This window comes from Rutilus rutilus, assembly GCF_951802725.1.
Source record: "Rutilus rutilus genome assembly, chromosome: 4".
NCBI classification, from domain to species: Eukaryota; Metazoa; Chordata; class Actinopteri; order Cypriniformes; family Leuciscidae; genus Rutilus; species Rutilus rutilus.
Genome location: NC_140212.1, coordinates 1540406 through 1565490, shown reverse-complemented (window position 1 = coordinate 1565490; position 25085 = coordinate 1540406). Strand labels below are relative to the sequence as shown.

The 25085-nt window shown below is 35.3% G+C and overlaps 1 protein-coding gene across 1 annotated transcript in view; it reads right to left on the bottom strand.

Annotated features, from left to right (window-relative positions):
* The window catches only part of chrm2a (cholinergic receptor, muscarinic 2a), a 98769-nt gene that overhangs the window by 49587 nt on the left and 24097 nt on the right, over positions 1–25085 (bottom strand). The gene's annotated exons all lie outside the window — the stretch shown is intronic.

The window sequence follows — 25085 nt, the reverse complement described above, 5'->3', positions numbered from 1 at the left end:
CAGGTCAGAGGTCATGGGGTCATCTCACATGAAAGCTGCTCGTCTGTCTAGGGCCAGAAACTCTGTGACTGAAGCGGACAATCTAATGCAGTTCGTCTCACCGCCTTCATTTGGTCAATTTGAGCCAAAATAAACTAAATTAACCATGACTGTTCCGTCTAACTAAAGCCTGGAGATCTACCGGATTAGAAAGGAGATCTTTATTGTAATTGTAACTAATTTAAAGGTACATTTTTATTTATCCCGTATCCTAATTCAAGATGCCAATCCTAATTGTTCAGGAAGATTAGATCTACTCTTCTCCGAAATGTCACTATTTTAAATAAAATGTGCAACATAATTTAGACTATTATCATTGTCAGCACATCGATCGGCGTCGCCTTTCTTGCTTCGACTCGGCGCTTTGTGTTTGTGATCCATATGCACTTAAGGAAAGATATGGCTTTAGGTGTGTTTTATTATTAGCCCAGCAGGGGCGGAGTGTGTTGTGTTTTATCTATTATTCCGGCAGGTTTAGTTTAGTCCCTCAGGCTTAACGCTAACATCATGTAAACACACACACACACACACACACACACACACGCAGATGCCACAGCCAAACAACTCATATAGGTTTGCATATGATGCATCAAAATCTAACTTTCCTCTACATACTTAAGTGTGTGTGTGTGTGTGTGTTGTGTTTTATCTATTATTCCGGCAGGTTTAGTTTAGTCCCTCAGGCTTAACGCTAACATCATGTAAACACACACACACACACGCACACACACACACACAGACACACGACCAAACAACTCATGTAGGTTTGCATATGATGCATCAAAATCTAACTCTCCTCTACATTCTTAGGTGTGTGTGTGTGTGTATTGTGTTTTTTTTCTATTATTTCGACAGGTTTAGTTTTGTCCCTCAGGCTTAATGCTAACATCATGTAAACACACACATACACACACACACACACACACACATGCAGATGCCACGGCCAAACAACACAGCATTTAGATGCATTAAAATCTCACTCTCCTCTACATACTTAAGTGTATGTGTGTGTGTGTTGTGTTTTATCTATTATTCCGGCAGGTTTAGTTTAGTCCCTCAGACTTAACGCTAACATCATGTAAACACACACACACACACACATGCAGACGCCACGGCCAAACAACACAGCATTTAGATGCATCAAAATCTCACTCTCCTCTACATACTTAAGTGTGTGTGTTTGTGTGTGTCATCACTAAAGCCTGTAAGATGAATTATGGTTTGGTGTGATGAGAAGCCTCTGGGAGATGTGTGTTATTCCAGCGCGTCAGGAAATAGAGTGGGTGGACGGGATTCTGATTAGAGCCGGAGCTAAGATAGAGAGACAGATCTATGGTTTCTATATCCGTCCCTGAACAGAGAGAGATGTGCCTTATCATAGACACCGACAGACACCCCGTACACTCGACTCTGTCCGTATCAGTCAGCTGAGGACCACACACACACACACACACACATGCGTGGTGATAGCACCCATTTATCAAGCTCTGACAACTTCGGCGTCTCAGAACTGCACGTTTTCTCTTTATTATTGTCCGATGTCTCCATCGTGTCGTTGTCTAAGGGTCTGAGCTCTGGGTAATACGCTGAGTGTGTTTTCTGAGCCGGATCCAGTGGTGCGAGAAGAGAAAAAACGGTGGCAAGTTACGTAAATGCATAAAAAAGGAGACAGATCGGCTCTTTTTTTCGTTCTCAATTTTCTGCCGCTTGATTAAACTTGCTGCAGGATCAATCCTGCACTGAATCTCAAGTCAATTTTGATAGCGTCTGAAAAAAAGAAGGAAAAAAATGAGCTCCCTAAAACACATCAACCGGTAGAAAGCCTGATTGTGTTAGAGAGAAATAGAAATGGACACATCTCTGAGACTGCAGATACATCTCGTTTCTGATGAGTCTGTAAAGCTTGGATTATTAGTAGTAGGGATGGGACAGTATGAAAATTTCATATCACGATAATAGTGACCAAAATTATCGTGATTATCAATCAGGGATGGAAATTAACTTTTTTCTCCACCGGCCACTGTGGCTGGTGGATTTCAAAATCTACCAGCCACTCAATGTTTTTACCAGCCACTTTCTTGTTTTTAACCGACAATGTGTAACTGCATGTGAAAATTAATACTACAAGATCAACAATACTTAAGCAGTTTATTTAATCTCAAGTCTCAATGAAATATTGACATTTTCTCTTTCTCTCTTATATATATTTCTCTTTTTTACCTGGATGTGGCATTTGAATGATTCGTGGTCTGGCTTCCAGTTTTAGGTTTTTAGTCCCAACAATGAAACTAGGGCTGGGCGATATGGACCAAAAGTCATATCCCGATTATTTAGGCTGAATATCGATATACGATATATATCCCGATATTTTTTCCGCAAAGTGAGAGCAAATGTTCAGTCAAAGCCAAATATGACATGTCACAAGTAGTTTTATTGAAACCGGCTATTTCCACACACACAAGTACTGTCCCCCTTTACTTAACATAAATTGTAAGAATATGACTAGTACTAATAAATAAACATTAGGCCTATGCTAAAGCTATTAAATAGCAGTCCCAAACTAGTTTTTGTTAATACAATGTTGGTATGAGCCACTAGAGTCATTTAAAAATATAAAAAATAACACAAAGAAAAATAAAGTGGCATTTTGAGGTTAATATGGAAACGACAGTTACCATGGTGAATACACAATATTAACAGTAACTGTTAATGAACCATGGAAACTGCTCCTGGTGAATAGTATGAAAATCATCCCTGCATTACTTTTATTTTGTGTAATTTACAACGTAGCGGCGTTGCATGCTCGTAGTTTATTTTGCACTTTATATACAGTGAGGCGATACACAGCGCGCGGCGCTGCATTTGCGCGTGCAATTGAAGAGTGTTCGCTATGAGAACAGGATAACGGCTGACGTGACAGGACAAGAAAATCCGTTTTTCTGAGGTGAAAGACTTTATTTCAGCGTACACTTATGTCCTCTAAAAGTGTCCGCCGTCAGTGTGAAACAGTATATTTTTATTTACCCGCCACGGTGGCCGGTAGGTGAAGCGAGTTTACCCGCCACAACACAAAATCACCCGCATTTGGCTGGTGGCGGGTGCTAATTTCCATCCCTGTTATCAATATTATCATGGTTTTGTTAAAACGAGATGAAAGTGTTCAAAAATAACTGATGCTCACACTGAAAACATTTCAAGTTTTATATTTGAAAATCAACCAACAACAAATAAACAAGCAGCTCTATGCACTTTTTTAAGCAAGATTATATTCTGTGGCATTTCCTTCCTTAAAATGACCGTCGTTAATAACAACGCATTATAACAGCGCACATTTACGCGCGTATTTGTATTCAAATACAACTTGCCGTCTTGCGTCTCCGTTTTCTATTGTATTGAAAATGAAATCAGAGTTGATTTATTGTTTACTGAGTTTGATAATATTTTTGTGATCATGTAAGATTTAAAACATTAATCTGCCTTCCGCCATTCCTTCTCGAACAAAAAAAACAACAACATTGCGCGCTGCGCCAGCGTCAGCCTGTTGCTGGCTTTACAGCGAGTTATTAAAATCGCGATAATCAAACACGGTTTCAATTTTAAACGATAATACTAACCGTCAGTACATTTTATCGTGGTTTATAGTGAAACCGGTAATCGTCCCATCCCTAGTTAGTAGCATTTGCTAAGGCATTACTATTGCTTTTGAACAAACCCCTAATAGTAATGTCTGCACTCAAATCACATTAGAAATAAGCAAGCCACAAACGCCAGCTAAAGCTAGAAAATCCCGCATCCGTTATTCTCAGAGCGTAGCCTTTATTCAATCCATCATGAACTATCGGCTCAGAAATCATTGGCCACCTTCATCAGACCTACAGATCTCATTTTCCTATCGTATTTTCCACACTCACAGCACCTGAGTCGCTCCGAATAATTCCAACAGACCCTCAGGCTACAAAACACATGATGGAAAAATGAGGATTTCTATGAGGAATGCATATTATATATTATAAAGGTGTTCTTGAGGCATTTTACAGTTCCTTATTATACGCCGCCGTGTCATTTATTGAAAATAATCGTAATCACAGTTATAATACGCAACTATTCATATTTATTTATTCAGATATTATAGTCTATTAAAACACACAGTTTATATGCTGTTAAAAATGTTTGTAACCTCAGGGTTTGTGTGCAGGGAGGATTTATATAGCAGAGGTTTTATATTCAATCAAATCCTGATTCGGGAAGTTTGTCCTGAAGGTCAGGTCTCAAAGCTAAGTTTTTATTTATTTTATTTAGCATTAGATTTTTATATGCCCTGCCAAACTTCTCACTGGCCCCATCATAAATAAATAGACAGAAGTTATCTTTTTCGTCGTTTTTGACCCTTGTTACTCATAAGGATGTTACAACGGCAACATTTTCTGTGAAATTTCACAGTTATCAGTTCCAGTTTGGATTCCACAGCAAAAAAAAACAACTAGCCTAACTGATAAAAAAGTTAAAACATCGTTAAACCGCAATAAATGAGAACAAATTACAAGCAATAGCACAGTTTTCTCCCCCTGAAATCAAAATGTATGTTTTTTAGCTTTTAGTATGAATATGTTAGCCTTTTAAGGTAATGAATAACAATGTTCCAAAACAATGACAACATTCGCATTTAGGAGATATAAGCATTCAAAACTTACAGTCTCTCACTTCCACTAATATGGATCAGGGATTTTTATGACATCACTGCTTCTCATCACATCTTCTGTCCAATCAAATGCTCCCTAGAATCTGAAGCTCCGCCCCCTCTGCTATAAACACCACCCTGACCAAAGCGACCGTTGACACGTCACGGAGCAATATGTGTTGGAGTGTGTGTTCGGTTGCTCAAATGCGCGTATTTTATTACGTTTTACAACTGTACGTTGGTTAAGAATGAAATTAATAGAATTTATTCACACCTCTACTATTGAATCCAATGTATCATCAGCGCTCGGATTCGCTTCCATGGTGCCGTCAGTCTGTGAGGTAAACTAAACTAAACGCTATTGGCTATTTGAAAAGGGGGCGGAGCCATTCAATATGTCCCGCCTTAACTTCCTGTTTCAGTGGAAATAACGTCAACGCATCAAACAAAGATGCCGTTCCAAGGCGCTTCAGTGCGGCTGAAGAGTTAAACGATATAACAAGCAGTCGAGATTTGTGATACAGCATATATCGCTTTACATGAGTGCACTGTATGAATGCAGATAAAGCTGGGTTTACTATATATCCAACTTTATGTAACAAGCTGGCCGATAATATAGTTAGATTTGCCACATACGGGGTTTAATCAGTCATGGGAGCTGTAGGAGCTGAACTGAGATTTGAAAGAGAGAAGGCCGTTAATGATTTAGATGTGCTCACGTACACGAGCATCCAACCGTGTTCCTCTCTCTTTCATATTTGATGAAAAACGAGACCCTCGTAGCGGGTGAGAATGAGAATGTGTGTGTGCTTTTGTTTGTGTCTGTGCGAGTCGTGGTCTTTCTTTACCTACATATAGATCTCCCGATACTATGGCGATACTAGGATGATGATGACGGAGATGGAGATCTCCAGGGTCATACAACTCAGAATCTGATGTAAACATAACAATTATAATGGGAACGCTATAGAATGTTTTAGATTTAATTTTTCAGCGACCTTGAGCTTGGGAAAGGCGCTTTATTTATAAAACGTATTATTATGATTATTAAATTCTTTGTGCTTTAGCTCGCCATGGTTCAGTGTTGTTGTTGTTGTTGTTGTCATAGGAAGAGCACATCCACAATGCGAGATACACGAGTCTGACTAGTACGGTCAATGCGTCCTTTTGTGCAGTTTTTTGTTATATTACTTTTATATTATGGATCTTAATAATCTCTTGTAATATATGTCTGGTGGAGTTTATTAACACGCTAACAAGCACTTATGTCATGGTATCATCGTGACGTGCGGATTTTGCTGCAGTCAGCAGATACTGCGAACTCAGGTGTGTGTGTGTGTGTGTGTGTGTGAGAAATGTAGGACTCTGTATACTGACTTAAACACTAATGACTAATGACTCGTGACTTGTTCCTCTTTAGTCTTAATTACTCTATACTTGCATTCACACACACACACACACACACACTGCTGTGACACCTTAATGAGATGTTGCTAGGAGGCAAAAATGTTGATTAAGAAGATATAGGCACAAAGGTCATATTGTCTTGAAGTTTCTTGTCTTTGTGTCTCTTTTTTTGCATTCTGTCCATTCATGTTTTCGACTAATTTCAAACTGGGTCAAGCCAAGACTTTGTTAGACTGAGCATCAATTACACACACACACACACACGCACACACACACACACACACACACACACACACACACACACACATACATACAGAGTCACCAAGACAGAAAGAAGTTTCATTTTGACATTTCAAACCTAATTAAAGGAGAAAGCGAAGTGATCCAAGAGAGGTCAGCAACTCATTACTATCACACACATGTGTGTTTGCTTTTCTTCATTGAAGTTTTATCTGCGGGCTTTATGCAAGTAAAGATCCATTCAAACCGAGGGCGATAACTATAACGATAACTGTAACTATGAAGTTTAGGACTGTCACTAACGATTATTTTGGTAATCTGTCGATTATTTTTGACGATTAATCGATTAATCGGATATTTTTGTGGTAATAAAAATAGACCTAAGACTTTAAAATGACTTTGATGATTATGGCTTACAGCTTATGAACATTTTCAAGCCGTAAGCCATAATCATCAAAATTATAACAAAGGCTTGAAATATCTCACTTTGCGTGTAATGAGTCTATATAATATATTAGTTTCACCTTTTAAGTTGAATTACTGAAATAAATTAACTTTTGCACGATATTCTAATTTTTCGAGTTTCACCTGGATGATAACAGTGAGGCAATAATAATAATTTTTGGTTCAAATAAAGTATCAAAAGCATGTAATCATATGGTTTCATAGAACAACACGTATTATAATATAAACAATCATCTATGCCTGCAGAGGGCGCCAAAGGCCTGGTGTTGTTACACTTTACAGCAGATCAAATCCTTGTTTAATATTGGCCATACAACATTTAATTCAAATATTTACTTTAATAATCTTCAATATCTGGTCACTTCTTTACAATAGAAATGCTACAGCCTCTGTAATAAAGAATATGCATCAAAACAGTTCACATATTTGAAGCATATTGACATTCTCGTTTTATAAATGATTTTTGCCTTAGAAATCTGTTGAAATGTCACATAAACTGGAAAATAAAACTTTGTTTATGAATGGAGAGTTGTGTGTTTTCAGATTTAGAGTCAAATCTGTCCTCATAACTGAATAAAAACCCCGTCTCGGTCCCTCTTAACCCCAATATTTGTGTTTCAGTTCAGCCATTATACGACACTCATTCACCTAACGCTCCTGTAACAGCGAGAGAGAGAGAGAGTAAGTGTTTCCCTCCTCCTCTGCTCTCTAAAACGAGAATCTGACGTCTTTTCTTCAACACAAAACAGCATCCACGTCATTCACTGATATACACACACTAAATTTAGACGAGCAAACGAGCTCAATTGCAAAGAATAATCCGTATTTAGACCAACACACACACTCACACGTTTATATTTACCTGTGTTTGCTCATTTCATGTCTTTATAATCTATTTACTGCTGTGAAAATGGCTTTCATGCATATTTCGTTTGCATAATGTCACATGCACGTGATAATAACAGTGTGCTAATTAATGCTGTTTGCTATGGCAAGTGTCTCTATTACGTTTGCTCATACTAACACTAAGCTTGTTGCCATTTTCTTTCAGACTGAGTAAAACTCACATCAATGAGATCAATGGGGAAAATTCAAGCCTTGTGAAGCTGAATGAGGACTTTATGGCAAAATTAAGTGAGTTTGTGGGTGTTTGTATGGAAACTTGTTTCCGCCTCAGAATAAAAAATAAAAAGCACAATTGTGAGTTTACATCTCGCAATTCGTACTTTTTATCTGTGAAAAAGTCCAAATTGTGTGATATAAAGTGAAAATTTTGTGTTATATAAGCAATTCTGACTTTATAACACAAAATTTCCACTTTATATCACACAATTCTGACTTTATATCACACAATTTGGACTTTATATCACACAATTCTGACTTTATATCACACAATTTGGACTTTATATCGCACAATTCTGACTTTATATCACACAATTTGGACTTTATATCGCACAATTCTGACTTTATATCACACAATTTGGACTTTATATCGCACAATTCTGACTTTATATTTCGCAATACTGAGAAAAAAAGTCAGAATTGTGAGATGCAAACTCGCAATTGTCTTTTAAAATGTTTTATTCTGTGGCGGAAACAAGCTTCCATATGTGTGTGTACATGATCTGTTGTTCGACCTCCTCTGATTGACAGCTGCAGGTGTTCCCTGAGCATCAGTGTGTGTAAAGTGACCTGTGGGTGTGTTTTTGCTGGATTGTCTGTCCTGCAGCATTTTTATCAGGCCAGCAATGTGAGGAACATGTCACTACAACCTCCTCAATCTACTACTGTCACAGAAATCAATACTGCCCAACACACACACACACATTCAGGAGAACATCTCAATTTCTCTGTAGACACTCAGAGATATAAAGATGTCTGCAGAAAAACAAGACAAAAAAGTAAAAATGATGTTAATTTGAGCTTTGGGTTCTTCTTAAATTTAGTAAATAGTCAATTAAGATTCAGAAATTACACACACACACACACACACACATTCAGGAGAACATCTCAATTTCTGTATATTATTTTGTAATATAGATTTATATACATTTAGTAAATAGGCAATTAAGATTCAGAAATTACACACACACTCACACACACACACATTCAGGAGAACATCTCAATTTGTCTGCAGAAAAACAGACAAAAAAGTACAAATTATAATAATTTGAGCTTTGGGTTCTTCTTAAATTTAGTAAATAGTCAATTAAGATTCAGAAGTTACACACACACACACACACACAGACAAACACACACACTCACTCACGCACGCACACACATACACAGACATTTCTGGATTGTGTGTCTGGAAAAAAAACTCAGATGACGCAAAAATCGTCATTTAGCTCATCAGAGGCTTTTATATCCAGAGGCGAGAGACTCCAGCCAGTAGGAGGAGCTCGTTCCGCATGTGTTCAACCCGCCCATAGGGGGATCTCACCATAAAACACCGTCTTTTCAGTTTCGAGTCGACTAGTAGCCTAGCTGTATCATTTCTCCCGACACTGCCCTCTGTAACCGGGAGGCGTGGCTTGGGAGTGTCCTTATAGGGCAGCGAAGCAAGTGCATTCTGGGAGTTGTAGTCTTTCATCCACGTGAGCCAAAAATAAATTTTCTTGCTTTTCTCGGTCTAGAAGGCACCAACTTCTAAAATAACTTCACATTTCTACTACATAAATGACCCAATTTAAATACACATTCATCTTTCCAGCGGTGAAATATCCCTTTAACTACATCGTTCTGTGTTAGAATATTCAGAATTAATATCATACTGAATTATGCAAAGAATAATCCAAACACTTTGCATGTTCATGCATCTGTAATTGTGCTTTATAATATTAAATAACTTCAGCAATTTACAGTGCGTTTATCTTTAACCTCTACACTACTACCAATAATTCGTTTGCAACGTAATGTTAGAAGGAAAGCACTTGCTTATGTTGCCAAAACGTTGCTGTGATTTATATTTAAAACGTGATAGTGATCGATTAATATGTATAAAACCGTGTGTGTGTGTGTGTGTGTGTGTGTGTGTGTGTGTGTGTGAAAGCATTGTGTGTCGTGAGTCTGCAGTATAAAGTGTGTGTGGATGTATTCGTCCATTATAAATGTGTCAGAGAAACACTGTCACCTGGACTGAGATACTCAAACACAGCCAGTCTGGAGTGTGTGTGAGTGTGTGTGTGTGTGTGTGAGTGTGTGTGTGTCTATGAGGTGACAGACTTTCCACCTTCAGGAAAAACCTCATATCTCACTTTTACACGCAGTGGATTTCGCCTTAATAAGAGGTTTTTATGACATGCACATTTTACAATAACCGTTAACAAGCACATTTGTGCATGTGTGTGTGTGTGTGTGTGTCTGTGTGAATCTAACACAATGATGTGTGAGTGTTGACATTGTGAAGGGCAGAGCGAGGCTTGGGTAACATCCAGTTTGGAATATTCAATGCCTTTGGGTTTATTAAACACACACACACTCGACACATGAATCTTTCTCTGCTCTCGATCACAGTGCCGACACTCTCACTCCATGTTCTTTAATATAGTTTGTGCTTATTTCATGATTATTTGCATAAAATCTACGTTATGCAACAGCCATTTATTCTCGAGTGAGAAACGTGGCATTTTTAACATTTTAGAGTAATGGAATTTTATTAGTGCTTCAGGAAAAACACATCGAACGTTTGATGTTTTAGGTTGTTCGTGATATACAAATGTATTGTTAATTTACTAAAAATAACAAAGACACATCAAATATATGCCGTATAATGAATCCCTGGAGTGTCTATTGTGTTTTTCAAATACCGTATTTATTATTTATTTATGTTATTTTACCTTTTTTAACAGTTTGACATTTAGGTTGCAAAGCAAATTTTGCATGAATTTAATCCACTAGTTGTAATAATTCTTTTATTTTGTATCTATAAATTCTAAAATACTTTATGTAATCATAGTAATAATGAAGATAGTCATCGACATAATAATAATTTGATTAATTTTAAAATTAATTTAATTTTAATTAAAAATTTATTTTAATTTTAATTCGTTATTTTGTCAAAAAGCAGAAATAGAATTAAATAGAACAGAGTTAATTAAGAATTAGTGTCATTTTTAATGTCTACAAAGTTAAGTTATATGTTCTATTTCAGTTAATCTTTATTTTATTAATTAATTAATTAATTAATTTTATTTAGTTAACGAAAATATTCCTGTTTAAAATTCATGGAATTAAAATTATTTCAGGTGTCGGACACTTAAAATCAGGATCAGATGATCTCTCTACGCTTTTGAAAGGTAAGAGATTAATAATAGTTTGAGTCATTTCTATGAATTGGTTCTTTTGAACAGTTTGATCCAATTAAATCTGGTTCTTAACTTCATTACTAATGTCCACTGTGGCTTGTTACATTCTCTAACATGTTTTAATAAAGCCATTTGTAGACACATATTGCTATTTATTAAGCTTTTATGTAATTAAGGTATATTAATTGCAATTAGGCTGTTTTTGCTTCCAACTTAATTGAGATTAATGTTCATACTACATCATGTTCTGGGCTTTCCCTGCATGTTGAATGTGTCTGTGACAAATATTCATGAGTTCTTGGACAGTTTTGCCGCTAAAGAATCCGTACAAATGGTTTTTGGCTCATTTAGAGACACGTGTGTCTGAAACGGACAGTCGAGAACCGCTTATGCTGTCTCATTGAGTCATTAACTTCTCAAAACTGATTCATTCCAATTCACGAACACATCGGTTTGGTGAACCAGATGAACCAATTCACAAAAAGATCTGACTCAAAAGAATGATTCGTTCAATCAGTTTTCACAGTGTTTTGTAAACCCATTTGTGGTTAGTTTATATTGAGATCTTTGACTTTTGATTGCAGACTTTGGGATGTTTTGGTAAATCTGAGCACATTTTTGACATTGTTCATAAAAGGACCAGTACACTGCAAAAAAGGCTTCTCTTAATCAGTAAGAGAAAAAAAATCTAAATGAAACAAGCAAAATTATCTGCCAATGGGGTAAGAAATCTTGTTTTCCAATTGAATTAAGATAATTTTTCTTGTTTTCCATTTGAATTAAGATCATTTTTCTTGTTTTCCATTTGAATTAAGATCATTTTTCTTGTTTTCCAATTGAATTAAGATACTTTTTCTTCTATTTTTCTTGTTTTCCAATTGAATTAAAATAATTTTTCTTGTTTTCCACTTGAATTAAGATATTTTTTCTTGTATTTTTCTTGTTTTCCATTTGAATTAAGATATTTTTTCTTGTATTTTTCTTGTTTTCCAATTGAATTAAGATAATTTTTCTTGTATTTTTCTTGTTTTCCATTTGAATTAAGATCATTTTTCTTGTATTTTTCTTGTTTTCCATTTGAATTAAGATAATTTTTCTTGTATTTTTCTTGTTTTCCATTTGAATTAAGATTATTTTTCTTACCCCATAAGAAAAATAATCTTAATTCAAATGGAAAAATAAAATAAAATAAATAATCTTAATTCAATTGGAAACCAAGATTATTTTTCTTACCCCATTGGCAGATAATTTTGCTTGTTTTAAGCAAGAACTCACTTAATTAAAAAATAAATAAATAATTTCTTATGTCATTTTACTCATCTACTAAATGCTTATTGATTTAAGGATTTTTAGACATTTGGACTGAAAACAAGACAAAAATACTAAGTAAGAACAGCATTTTTTGCCATTAGCTCTCCATCTTATTGCTGCGTACCAGAAACGATTGAGATTCAGAAGAATGTGCTCTGAAACGTTGCATGAATTTCCTTCTGTCTTTTGGCGAACGTGTGGAATTTGATATCGGGAATGTCGGCCTCTTGTTAATGTCAGCGCTGAAATGTTTTTACTGGAGCCGAAGCATGTGACCGCGCGGTTGGCTGAACTCATGCAGCCGCGGGACATTAAAGCACGCCGGTCGGCTGTGTTCTTTCAGGTAGTGTTGCTGTTTTGTGTAAACACTGTTTCAAAGCTCCTTGCCTTCGTGGCTTTGGTGGTGGAGGAATGTTTCAGGTTCAATGCAACTTAAGCTCTATAAGACGGTGTTTGTGGCGTTTCTTCACAGAAAATGATTTCTACAAACAAAGCATTTGTTTACAGTCGTCCCGACACTAAAAGGATTTAGACACTTTACAGCTGAAACATTTTTTTTTTATGAAACAATCACTTTTAAGTGCTTGAAGCAAATGACGAGATGCACATTAAACATCTAAGTGCATTTCATCTGTGCTTTTACAAACTAAGTGACAAGTCTAAGTCATTTGAATTAAGATTATTTTTCTTGTTTTCCATTTGAATTAAGATTTTTCCATTTGAATTAAGATTATTTTTCTTGTTTTCCATTTGAATTAAGATTTTTCCATTTGAATTAAGATTATTTTTCTTGTTTTCCATTTGAATTAAGATTTTTCCATTTGAATTAAGATTATTTTTCTTGTTTTCCATTTGAATTAAGATTTTTCCATTTGAATTAAGATCATTTTTCTTGCTTTCCATTTGAATTAAGATAATTTTTCTTGTTTTCCATTTGAATTAAGATCATTTTTCTTGTTTTCCATTTGAATTAAGATTTTTCCATTTGAATTAAGATAATTTTTCTTGTTTTCCATTTGAATTAAGATTTTTCCATTTGAATTAAGATAATTTTTCTTGTTTCCCATTTGAATTAAGATAATTTTTCTTGTTTTCCATTTGAATTAAGATTTTTCCATTTGAATTAAGATAATTTTTCTTGTTTTCCATTTGAATTAAGATTTTTCCATTTGAATTAAGATAATTTTTCTTGTTTTCCATTTGAATTAAGATAATTTTTCTTGTTTTTCATTTGAATTAAGATTTTTCCATTTGAATTAAGATAATTTTTCTTGTTTTCCATTTGAATTAAGATTATTTTTCTTGTTTTCCATTTGAATTAAGATTTTTCCATTTGAATTAAGATTATTTTTCTTGGTTTCCATTTGAATTAAGATTTTTCCATTTGAATTAAGATCATTTTTCTTGTTTTCCATTTGAATTAAGATCATTTTTCTTGTTTTCCATTTGAATTAAGATTATTTTTCTTGTTTTCCAGTTGAATTAAGATTATTTTTCTTGTTTTCCATTTGAATTAAGATTATTTATCTTGTTTTCCATTTGAATTAAGATTTTTCCATTTGAATTAAGATTATTTATCTTGTTTTCCATTTGAATTAAGATTATTTTTCTTGTTTTCCATTTGAATTAAGATTTTTCCATTTGAATTAAGATTATTTTTCTTGTTTTCCATTTGAATTAAGATAATTTTTCTTGGTTTCCATTTGAATTAAGATTATTTTTCTTGCTTTACATTTGAATTAAGATTTATAAACAAAGCATTTGTTTACAGTCGTCCCGACACTAAAAGGATTTAGACACTTTACAGCTGAAAAAACATTTTTTTTTTATGAAACAATCACTCTTAAGTGCTTGAAGCAAATGACGAGATGCACATTAAACATCTAAGTGCATTTCATCTGTGTTTTTACAAACTAAGTGACAAGTCTAAGTCATTTTTTCTGTGGTAATCAACAGATTGAAGTGTTTTTTTGTTGTTGTAATGTTCCTTGGTAAGTTGTGCAAGCTCTTGCATGTAATGCTGGTAAATCTTCTTTCCACAGAGCTCAATATGAAGGGCTCGACGCAGCTGCTCGGATAAATCTGGATGGAATATTAAAGCGCAGTTTAAAATTCTGTGCATTAATCTTCTCTTTCAGCGCTGATGTAAGCAGCCGCGCTGTGGGGATAAATATAATCTAATAACACAGTGGCTTTTACAGTCATTCAAATGAAACCAATTAAAAAGCCTGCGTCTGCGCAGACCGCGTCCCCTGAGTGTGAGTTTACACGAGGTTTAGATCCGACTGCTCCTACCTGAGAGATCTGTCTCTCTTTCAGGGACTGAGAGATTGAGGAATCATTTAAGAAGGTTGTTGGACCTTGAAAAGGAGATATGTTGCGTCTATAAGCAATCGTGCAAATCCCTCCAGCGGGAGTTCTTCTCTATGTCAGTGTCAGTGTTTCTGAACTCCTGAAACGCCTCCATTGTGGTCTTGAGTTTCTTCTGGGAACGAACACGTCACAATATTCCTCATTTAAATAATGAATACGCAGAATAAAGGGGCGGGGCCTGGTTGAGTTAGTTAGTAGTGTGTTGAAACCAAGCGGAAACTTTCCAGTCGCTCTCTCTCTTGAAACCAACACAGAAGTGACTTAAACTGCAGTTCATCGACTGGCCACTAGAGACCGGCGCTAAAAGAGAGTCAATCCCATAAACCTCCATGTTAAAATGCCCAACTTCACAGCAGAAACAAATGTGTTTACAGCCTGGTGCAAAAAGTAGTTTTGGTCTATATTGCTAATTTTGCCTTTCATGACGACTGTGAGGGGGGTGAATTTTTTTATAACTCATCCGTTTAATTAATATTAAGCCTTAAAGTTCTGCATAATTAAGGGCGTGGCCACTTGAGTGACAGGTGGATTGCCGCTGATTTCCCTACTAGCCGTTTGTCTGCTGTCTGTTAGCGTCACGTCACCTCAGCTAGTCCGCCTCGCTGCCCATTTTCGTTTATCCGGGAGTGACGCTGCCAAGATGGCGACGGCCGGCTCCGCCCATTTTAGGCTTCAAAAATGCTCTTCAGAAACACTACGGTTGACGTCACACACACTACGAGCATATTTTTTTACAGTCTATGGTTGAAACTGGCGCTTATAGTAAGGGGCGGGATATTTCCCAAACACATTCAAAGCGCTCGACCAATCAAAACACACTGATCCAGTCGACCAATCAGAGCACAGTGTGCTTTTCAGAAGGAGGGGCTTCATAGAGACAGGAAGTAAACAGAGCGTTACTGACAGACTGGGAAGAGAGGAGCTGCAACAATGGAGAAAATAGGGAATATAATCAACATTCAAGCAGAAAAACCTGTTCTAGTAGAGCCTGAAACTACATCAAGACTTTGTAAAAGGGCTGAATAAGTCCTCTTTAAGGCAGAGGCGTGTGTTGTGCATCATTCATAAATCCAATTTTCACATTTAATGTGGACAAATTGTTTGCTGCGCTTACCACTAAAAGAAAACTGCATTTTTAGAAACAAGTAAATGAATTATTTTATGTATGAATGGATTTTCCAATAACGGACGTCCCTGTTCGTACCCAAAGGGAGGTCTTGTCAGATTTAGCTCACTTCTGAGGACATATTTGTCCCTGAAGTGTAACGGAGTAAACACAAACATGTGAGTGTAATGGTTTGTGTTGCTCAGATTAATGCAGACTGCGTCCTGTGAGAAACTTTATATTGTCTCGAACCCTCAGAGGTGTTTAAGCATGTTTGTGTGCGTTGATATTTGCACGAGTCCCCTGGAGAGCTTGTGCTGACAGCCATTCAATGCTTTGTAAATCCCAGACGAAAGACCGTGCGGTGTGTCACAATTACATGTTCTTATTCTGAATAACATAAATAAATAAATACTGAACCTGAATGCTTTTCATGCCGTTCAGATCCGTCTTTTAATCCGCATTTGTCCAACGATGCATATAGAATACAACCAGTGTGTTCAATCATCTGTTTTGCGAACAAGTGATTCGGTTATATTGTAATGAATCTTAAGAATTATTCCTTAACGTCTGAATCAATCTTATGACTCACTCACTGAATCAGAACAAAAGACTCATTAGTGGAATCGTTAAGGAGAATCACATTACTTTCCTCATTTCCCATCCCAAGTCAGTGTTATCTGTTTTGTGAACAAATGATTCAAATGAGTCGGTTATGTTGTAATGAATCTAAAGAATTATTCCTAAACGTCTGAATCAATCTTATGACTCACTCACTGAATCCGATCAAAAGAATCATTAGTGGAATCGTTAAGGAGAATTACATTTCCCATCCCTAGTCAGTGTCATGTGTTTTGTGAACAAATGATTCAAATGAGTCGGTTATATTGAAAGAATTATTCCTAAACGTCTGAATCAATCTAATGACTCACTCACTGAATCAGAACAAAAGAATCATTAGTGGAATCGTTCAGGAGAATCACATTACATTCCCCATTTCCCATCCCTACTCAGTGTTATCTGTTTTGTGAACAAATGATTCAAATGAGTCGGTTATTGTGCAATGAATCTAAATAATTATTCCTAAACGTCTGAATCAATCTAATGACTCACTCACTGAATCAGAACAAAAGAATCATTAGTGGAATTATTAAGGAGAATCGCATTACATTCCTCATTTCCCATCTCTAGTCTTTATATTTCACACACTGTTTCACATGCCCATTTTCTCACTCAATTAAAACTGCCCTCGTGACTTTCCTCTTGAGGAGCAGCTCTTATGCTGAGGTGAAGAAGTCAACGCTACGCCTGGAATAATTTAATTGAAATATTCTCATCCTTAACCACAATTGTCACTTCAGAGGTCATTTAGTTTTTCCCACCCGATGTATAATAACCAGCCAGAGTTTGCATTAATAGAGCAGTTATATCGGGCATGTTGTAATGCTTGCACTGCTCTCATGTTATATCTTAATTAAATTAGATTTAATGTAATTGTGAAGAGTACAAGTACAGAGGCAATGAAATGCAGATAGCATCTAAAAGTGCAAATATCATATGCTTATAGATGTTAGAATATTATTAAATTGTTAAACTCTGAAATAACACAAATGGAAGTCTGGGACGGGTTATTAAATAAAACTAATAACATTCTTAAAACGCCATTTTCTTTTAACTTATTATTATATATATTTTTTTTTTTCAGGTAGTTTTGCAAGGCAAAATTTCTCATTATATTTACAGTGCTAAAATAACTAAAAATTAAAATGAAATTAAAATTAATAGAGATATTATAAAAAAAAACATGACAAAATTAGTTAAACTTGAAAAAGCAAAATATTAAAATTAAAAATATTAATAAAAACTGTAATAATATCTCAACTATATTAAAATAACACTGGTCTGGGAATGATGTAGTGATCAAAATATGTGATCCACATGAAAACGTTCTTATATTTGAGTTATATCTTAATTAAATTAGATTTAATGTAATTGTGAAGAGTTCAAGTACAGAGGCAATGAAATGCAGTTAGCATCTAACCAAGCATATGTTTATAATTATGCATGTATATATATATATATAAAATCTTATTATAGTGCAAGATTTGAGGTCGATGCTTTGCACCCTAGAATTCAATGCGACATTAGCACAAATAACACGAATAGCTTTAGAATTAAACTAAGACTTCTATATGTAAATTGGCTTTATGTTAATCTCTTAACCCGTCTCAGCATAGTTCATATTCAGGTCAAGTAGCTGAATATGAAATAGGTGTTGATATGTAAATGAGGGCGGTCATATGCTAATGAGCTTTAGGTTGATAGATTTTGTGTTGTGAATGTTACAATGTATCACATTCTGCTAATATCAATGTTTTTATGTAAAAAGAACGAGAAACATCCTTTTTTTCCTCTGTTGTTCCATTAAGTTGCCCAAGCGGCTCGTTAGGAAAACCATTGTCTTGTTTTCAGCGCAGGAACATTTGTGGGTTAATGAGGTGACTTTGGACTTCATTAGCATTTCACATGTCACAACAGTGGCGCAGTGTTTAGTTCAGGGCATCACCATGGCAACATCTGCTCTGGGCCAGGTTATGGGATGTAGTGTAATGTTTAAAACCAGAAGTTTGATGGTTTGACCCGAGTAAACAATCACCACTGTTGCCCTTAAGCGAGACCTCGGTACAAACCTCTATAATGAACATCACATGATGATTTATGACGGCATTGCGTGGACGTGTGGCGATAAATAGAGATGCTTGAAAACCATTTCGAAAATATTTAGAATGATAGTCATGAAATCTAACCATGACAGAGCTAGTACTTGACATGATACATGATAGGGTTAAATGACAGACTCTCGTTTGTGCCTCTGATTTAGTTACGAGCGACTTGGTGACCTTGAGGTCAAGAGGGAGATTTGAGCTCTGGAGGATTATCATCTATTTGACCAACATTCGGATAAACGTCCAGTGGATAAAAGAACATATTACGGGTGTGGAACGACATGAGGGTGAGTAAATGAGAAGTCAAAAATGTGGGATCATTTTTTTTTTTTTTAAGTCTCTTCTGCTCAACAAGGCTGCATTTACTTATAAAATACAGGAAAAATGTTGAAATATTATAATAATTTAAAATAACTTTTTTCTATGTGAATATATGTTAGAATGTAATTTATTCCTGTGATCAAAGTTGAATTTTCAGCATCTTCAGTGTCATATGATCCTTCAGAAATCATTCTAATATGATGATTTGATGCTCAAGAAACATTTCTGATTATTATCAATGTTGAAAACTGTTGTGCTGCTTCATATTTTGGTAGAAACTGTGATACATTACCATTCAAAAGTTTGGGGTAGGTGATTTAAAAAAGAAAGAGCATAATTATTAATACTTATATTCATCAAGGATGCATTAAATTGATAAAAAGTGACAGTAAAGACATTTAAAATGATACAAATTATTTCTGTTTCAAATAAATGCTGTTTTTTTTTTACTTTATATTCATCAAATAATCTTAAAGAAATAAAATGTATGACGGTTTCCACAAAAATATGAAGCTGCACAACTGTATACAACACTGATAATAATCAGAAATGTTTTCTAAATCTAAAAACTAAAACTATGTAGATGTTAAGAACTAATAAGAATGACAAAACAACAGTTACTAATATAAAAATAAAATATAGTGTATATTTATACTACAATAGAACTATTATGTTTCTGCTTTATGACAAAATAAAAAAATAAACTAGATAAAAAATATTATTATTATTAATTCAAAAATTTTTTATTTGTGTTAATATTGTATATTACATACTTTTAATAATATTTCACAATAAATATACTTTTTTTTTCTGTATTTTTATTTTTTTTAAATCAAATAAATGCAGATGAGCATAAAAGACCAAAAAAAAAATCTTAATTATTCAAAACTTTTGACCGGTAGTGTATTTTGTGTTGTTGTTGTTGTTGCTTCAATAACAAACTCTTCATTGGAAATCTGCTTTCCCATGACACGAGGTGTTAAGCAATAGTGAAGAACCAGAATGAGAGTGTCAGTATTTCAGTCAACAGCCAGAGGAACATTGACTGCTCTCCAGCAGCTGTGTGTGTGTGTGTGTGTGTGTGTGTGTGTGTGTGTGTGTGTGTGTGTGTGTGTGTGTGTGTGTGTGTGTGTGTGTGTGTGTGTGTGTGTGTGTGTGAGAGTGAGGCAGAGGTCGGGGTCGAGGGATTGCTCTGCGAGACATAATTAAATCAACAATGAAAGATTTGCAGGGAGCAGCCCTTTAAAATTTAATTTTCTTCTTCAAGACTTTCCGCAGCAGGGAAGATCCCAGATAGACACGGGAGCAGAAATGTGGGTTAACCAGAGGTTAGCACTGGGAAATGGTCTTCTGTTTAACCCACAACAAACAGCCCTGTTCAGATGAGCTGACGGGACAAATACAGATGCTCGTCTAAACACTTGTGGAGAATGTGTGGCCACTTCTTTTGTGAGTTTAAAGTGTGTATGAGTTCAGTTTAATGTCTCTGTTAAGTGTTGAGTTATGCCGGCAGTCAAAGGTTTAAACACATACTTAATCTTTATTATGGCTAATGTCCACATGTTAGAATATTATTATATTGTTAAACTCTGAAATAACACAAATGGAAGTCTCGGGACAGGGTTATTTGAGGTAAATAAGACCAACATATTTTTAAAAAGGCATTTTCTTACTATCTCAATTATATTAAAATAACACTGGTCTGGGAATGATGTCGTGATCAAAAAATATGTGATCCAAATCAATTTTTTTTTTTTTTATGTGTCTAAACGTTGGCTCATGTTTTTGGAGCATTAACGAGATTCTAATGTGAGGCCACATTATCCTAAAATTAAAAGTCAACGCACGCCAACAGCCGGAAGAGAGATGACCGATTACAGATGCTGATTATTGCGCTGAATTATTTGGGGACTTTATTGTGTCTGATTCAGTCTCGTTCTGTGTAGAGATCTGCATATAAATCAGACCCTGATGTCAAATGTCAAAGACTGAACCCAATGCAAAACTGCACTCTGTCTTTTTGGCCCGAAAAGTGCTTTGTAAGACGTTTCTAGCTGTGCATAATTTCATGCATCATTCTGACACTGTATGTGTTCATTTCATGATCTAATGCATTCTTAACATTGCCATAAACGAGCGAGCATTGCATTGACCCAAACTTTTGGATAACACTTTACAATGTTTCTTTTGTTAAAGGGGTCCTATAATGCCCTTTTCATAAGATGTAAAATAAGTCTCTGAGTGTGTATGTGAAGTTTGAGCTCAAAATACCCCACAGATATTTTTATATAGCATGTTAAAATTGTCACTTTTTGAGGGTGAGCAAAAACACACTGTTTTTGTGACTGTCCCTTTAAATGCAAATGAGCTGCTGCTCCCGGCACAGGGGGCGGAGCTTCAACAGCTCTTGTTCTTTTACCTCACACAGACACGCACTGGAAATTTCAAAAACTTTTAGCCTTTTATGTTCAAACCGGATTCAGACAATGATGGAGAGACTCAAGAAGAAGTGACAACATGTAGAAGCAACAGGACATTACTTTGCAGATGTTGTTTATGCTCAAACAGCAACATTACACACTAAAGTTAGAAAAGTTAAATCATAATCAACCACCCCTTTAACATTAGTTTTAACATGAACTAAAAATGTACAATACTTCTACAGCATTTATAGTCAATGGTAATTTCAGCATTTACTAATACATTTTGAATCAGAAGTTGTATCTGTTAATGCACTGTGAACTAACATGAACAAACAATGAGCGTAGTTTTTTTAGTCTTTTGTGATGTGCTTTTGTCATTTTATAATTTTTTGTACAAATATTTTTCTTTCAGTTTAAGTTTTTATTTATTTCTAGTTAATAATTTTAGTGCTTCAAATTAAAATTTATTCAGTTTATTCCAACATTCCTACAATATTCACATTTTATTTTATTTCAGCTTTATTTCAACTAACAGAAACGGTTTTAATAGTTTTTGTTTTCGTTAGCGATAATATCCCTGTTCTTGCCAAGTACTTCCATTTGTCTACTTGCCTTAATTTCCTGTCCAGAATACATGTATTATTGGTGCAAAATTACTAAAACATTATAGTAATAACTATAACAAACTCGACCGAAACCCAGAATTATCCAAATAAAGAACTATGAAAAAAAAATGTTTTATATAATAAAAAAAAAAATTAAATATATATATAAACGTGTATATATATAAAAAAAAAAAAAAAAAAAACGTATGACCTGTCCCAAAATTAAACACTCTGACAAGTTTCCTCGGACCTCAGATCTGTCCAGAATACATGTATTATTGGTGCAAAATTAATAAAACATGAAATATTTATAGCAATAACTCAACATTTTCATTCATTAAAAACCCAAACTCGACCGAGAATTTTATAAAACGTATTACCTGTTCAACACTTTGACAGGTTTCCTCTGACCTCAGATCTGTAGTTCTGGGTCAGGTCGCAGCGTTTTGAGCTCTGAGCTCACTAGATGTAATTCAGTTTGTAAATGATTCTCGGAGACTGAGGATGCCGGGCCGGAACACAGTGCTAAAATACAGATAACACGATGACACACGCTCTCATGCACACAGAAGCAGCTAATACTTCACTTCCTCTGAATTAATCAACTAGACAACAGTATCCATCAGTATGCAGGGAGCACGCGGTGACCGGCAAACAAAACCGTGGATTCTTGAGCCGTGTTGCGTGTCTGTGGCGGGATTAATCCTGCGGGATTCAGGTGCCAGAGCGTTCTGTGTGTGTCTGATAACTCTCGCTATTGTCCGGTCTCACACACTGTGACGACTCCAATCTTCCTAGAGAACACCGAACGTCTGCGGCCGCTTTAATATAAGCACAAACTCTTTAGAGACCGGCGTATCCGTTGTGCGCTGATGCATGGTGTAGTGTGTGTGTGTGTGTGTGTGTGTGTATCTCTCCCCGGTCCTGGGTGAAAGTTTACGGCGATGCCTTTGAAAAAGTGAAATTCTCATTTTGGTATATAAAGCTGATCTCACTGTATCACCAAGACAGCAACTTTCCTGATGAAGGTTTCCGCCTCGTTCAGCACTTTCTATGGTGCGCTGATAGATTAAAGCCAGTCGAGAAACACAGACAGATAGACAGACCCGGCTGAGAGGTAGGTGGGTGTTTTTGGTACAATGCAACCAGAAATATCTGGACACTTGCAGGGATTCTTCAACCTAAAATGACATTCTGTCATCATTTACTGCACCCTCCTGTCAATCAAATCTGGAAGACTTACTTTCTTCTGAATGTGCACAGTGTGGCGTTTTGCATATTGGGAACTGGGACTGTAAAGATTTAAGAAATACCACTGAAAGCACCATATATGATTTGAAAGCTTCAGTCTTGAGGACGTTGCATGAAGAAAACACCAAAATTCAAGTCATCACTTCATTAAAATCTCCATTAAATCCTCATTTACTCTCACATTTGGGTCAGATTTGGTGCGTCAGTCAGGTTTGATCTCTTGATCATTGATTTCAATCTTTGCTACAGCAGAATGGAAAATAATTTGGAAAACGGGCTGTTCCTCACACAGAACTATTATACCTGTTTTTATTTGTACTGTGCGTAACTGTGACTATATACTTCACCACCAGAGCATCTTCTGTATACTGACTTGCACTGACTGGTCTAATATAAATTATATAATACTTTAATTATATAATACTTTAAAAAACATAAAAAAATCTCACTTATGAATCTCCACAATGTGTGTATGTATGTGTGTGTATATATATATATATATTAGGGTTGTCAATCGATTCAAAAATGTAATCTAATTAATTACATACTCTGTGATTAATTCATCTAAATTAATCGCATACATAATTTTTGCTGTGAAAGTATATTAAATATTTCAATTCAAATGAATCAATGAATAATCAGCATTAGTGACATTAAAGTTCAAAAACTCTTTTATTATCATTAAATAAAAGGTTTGAAAATGACGTTGACTGCTAGAGTTGGCATCACGGGACGTGCTAGGTCGTACCTCGGATTAACGTTAACTCCTGGATGCTTTGCCTTGATGTGGTACGTTCGAGTGGACGAACTCCGGTGATATGCAAATTCCTTGCTGCAGACATTGCAGACGACTTTATTTTTATCAACACTTCCATCAGGCCGTTTTTTATAAGTAAATGTTCCAATCAATGATCCAGGCGGCGCCAGCGCGTTCTCGTCTCGCTCCTTGATTTTACAGTCGAATGGTGGCTAGAAGGGCTCCAGGTTCAAAGGTCAATACGGAATGGATTAATCTGCGTTATTTTTTTTAACGCGTTATTTTTTCTCCGATTAATTCATCGAAATTAACGCGTTATTTTGACAGCCCATATATATATATATGTTTGGAGATTCATAAGTGAGATTTTTTTAATGTTTTTGAAAGAAGTCTCTTCTGCTCACCAAGGCTGCATTTATTTAATTAAAAATCCAGTCCAAAAACACTAATATTGTGAAATATTATTACGGTTTAAAATAACAGTTTGTGTGTGAATAAACTAATTTTCAGCATCATTACTCCAGTCTTCAGTGTCACATGATCCTTCAGAAATCATTCTAATATGATGATTTGAAACATTTCGTGCTGCTTCATATTTTTCCGTAAACTGTGATAATTTTTTTTCAGGATTCTTTGATAAATAGAAAGTTCAAAAGAACAGCATTGATTTGAAACAGAAATCCTTTGTAACATTATAAATGTCTTTACTGTCACTTTTGATCAATTTAACGAGTCCTTGCTGAATAAAAGTATTTTTTATTTTTTTATTTTTTTTAAATCCTACTTAACCCAAATGGCAGTTTACACAAAAACATATAGCTGCAAAATTTGTTATCAACAATAATCAGAAATGTTTGTTGAGCAGCAAATCAGCACATTAAAATGACTTCTAATCTAATTTAAAATTAAATTTTTTAATGATAATGTTGTTTTATGCCCTTTTTTTTAGAGCTCGACCGCATCTTTCTCCATTATGAATGAGCCGTGGCCTTTTCGATACGGGTTGGAGTGTGAGTATGATAACGTTTTAATTACTAAGTGTCTTATGAGTCTAAATATCTGCGTATGTGGAGGTCT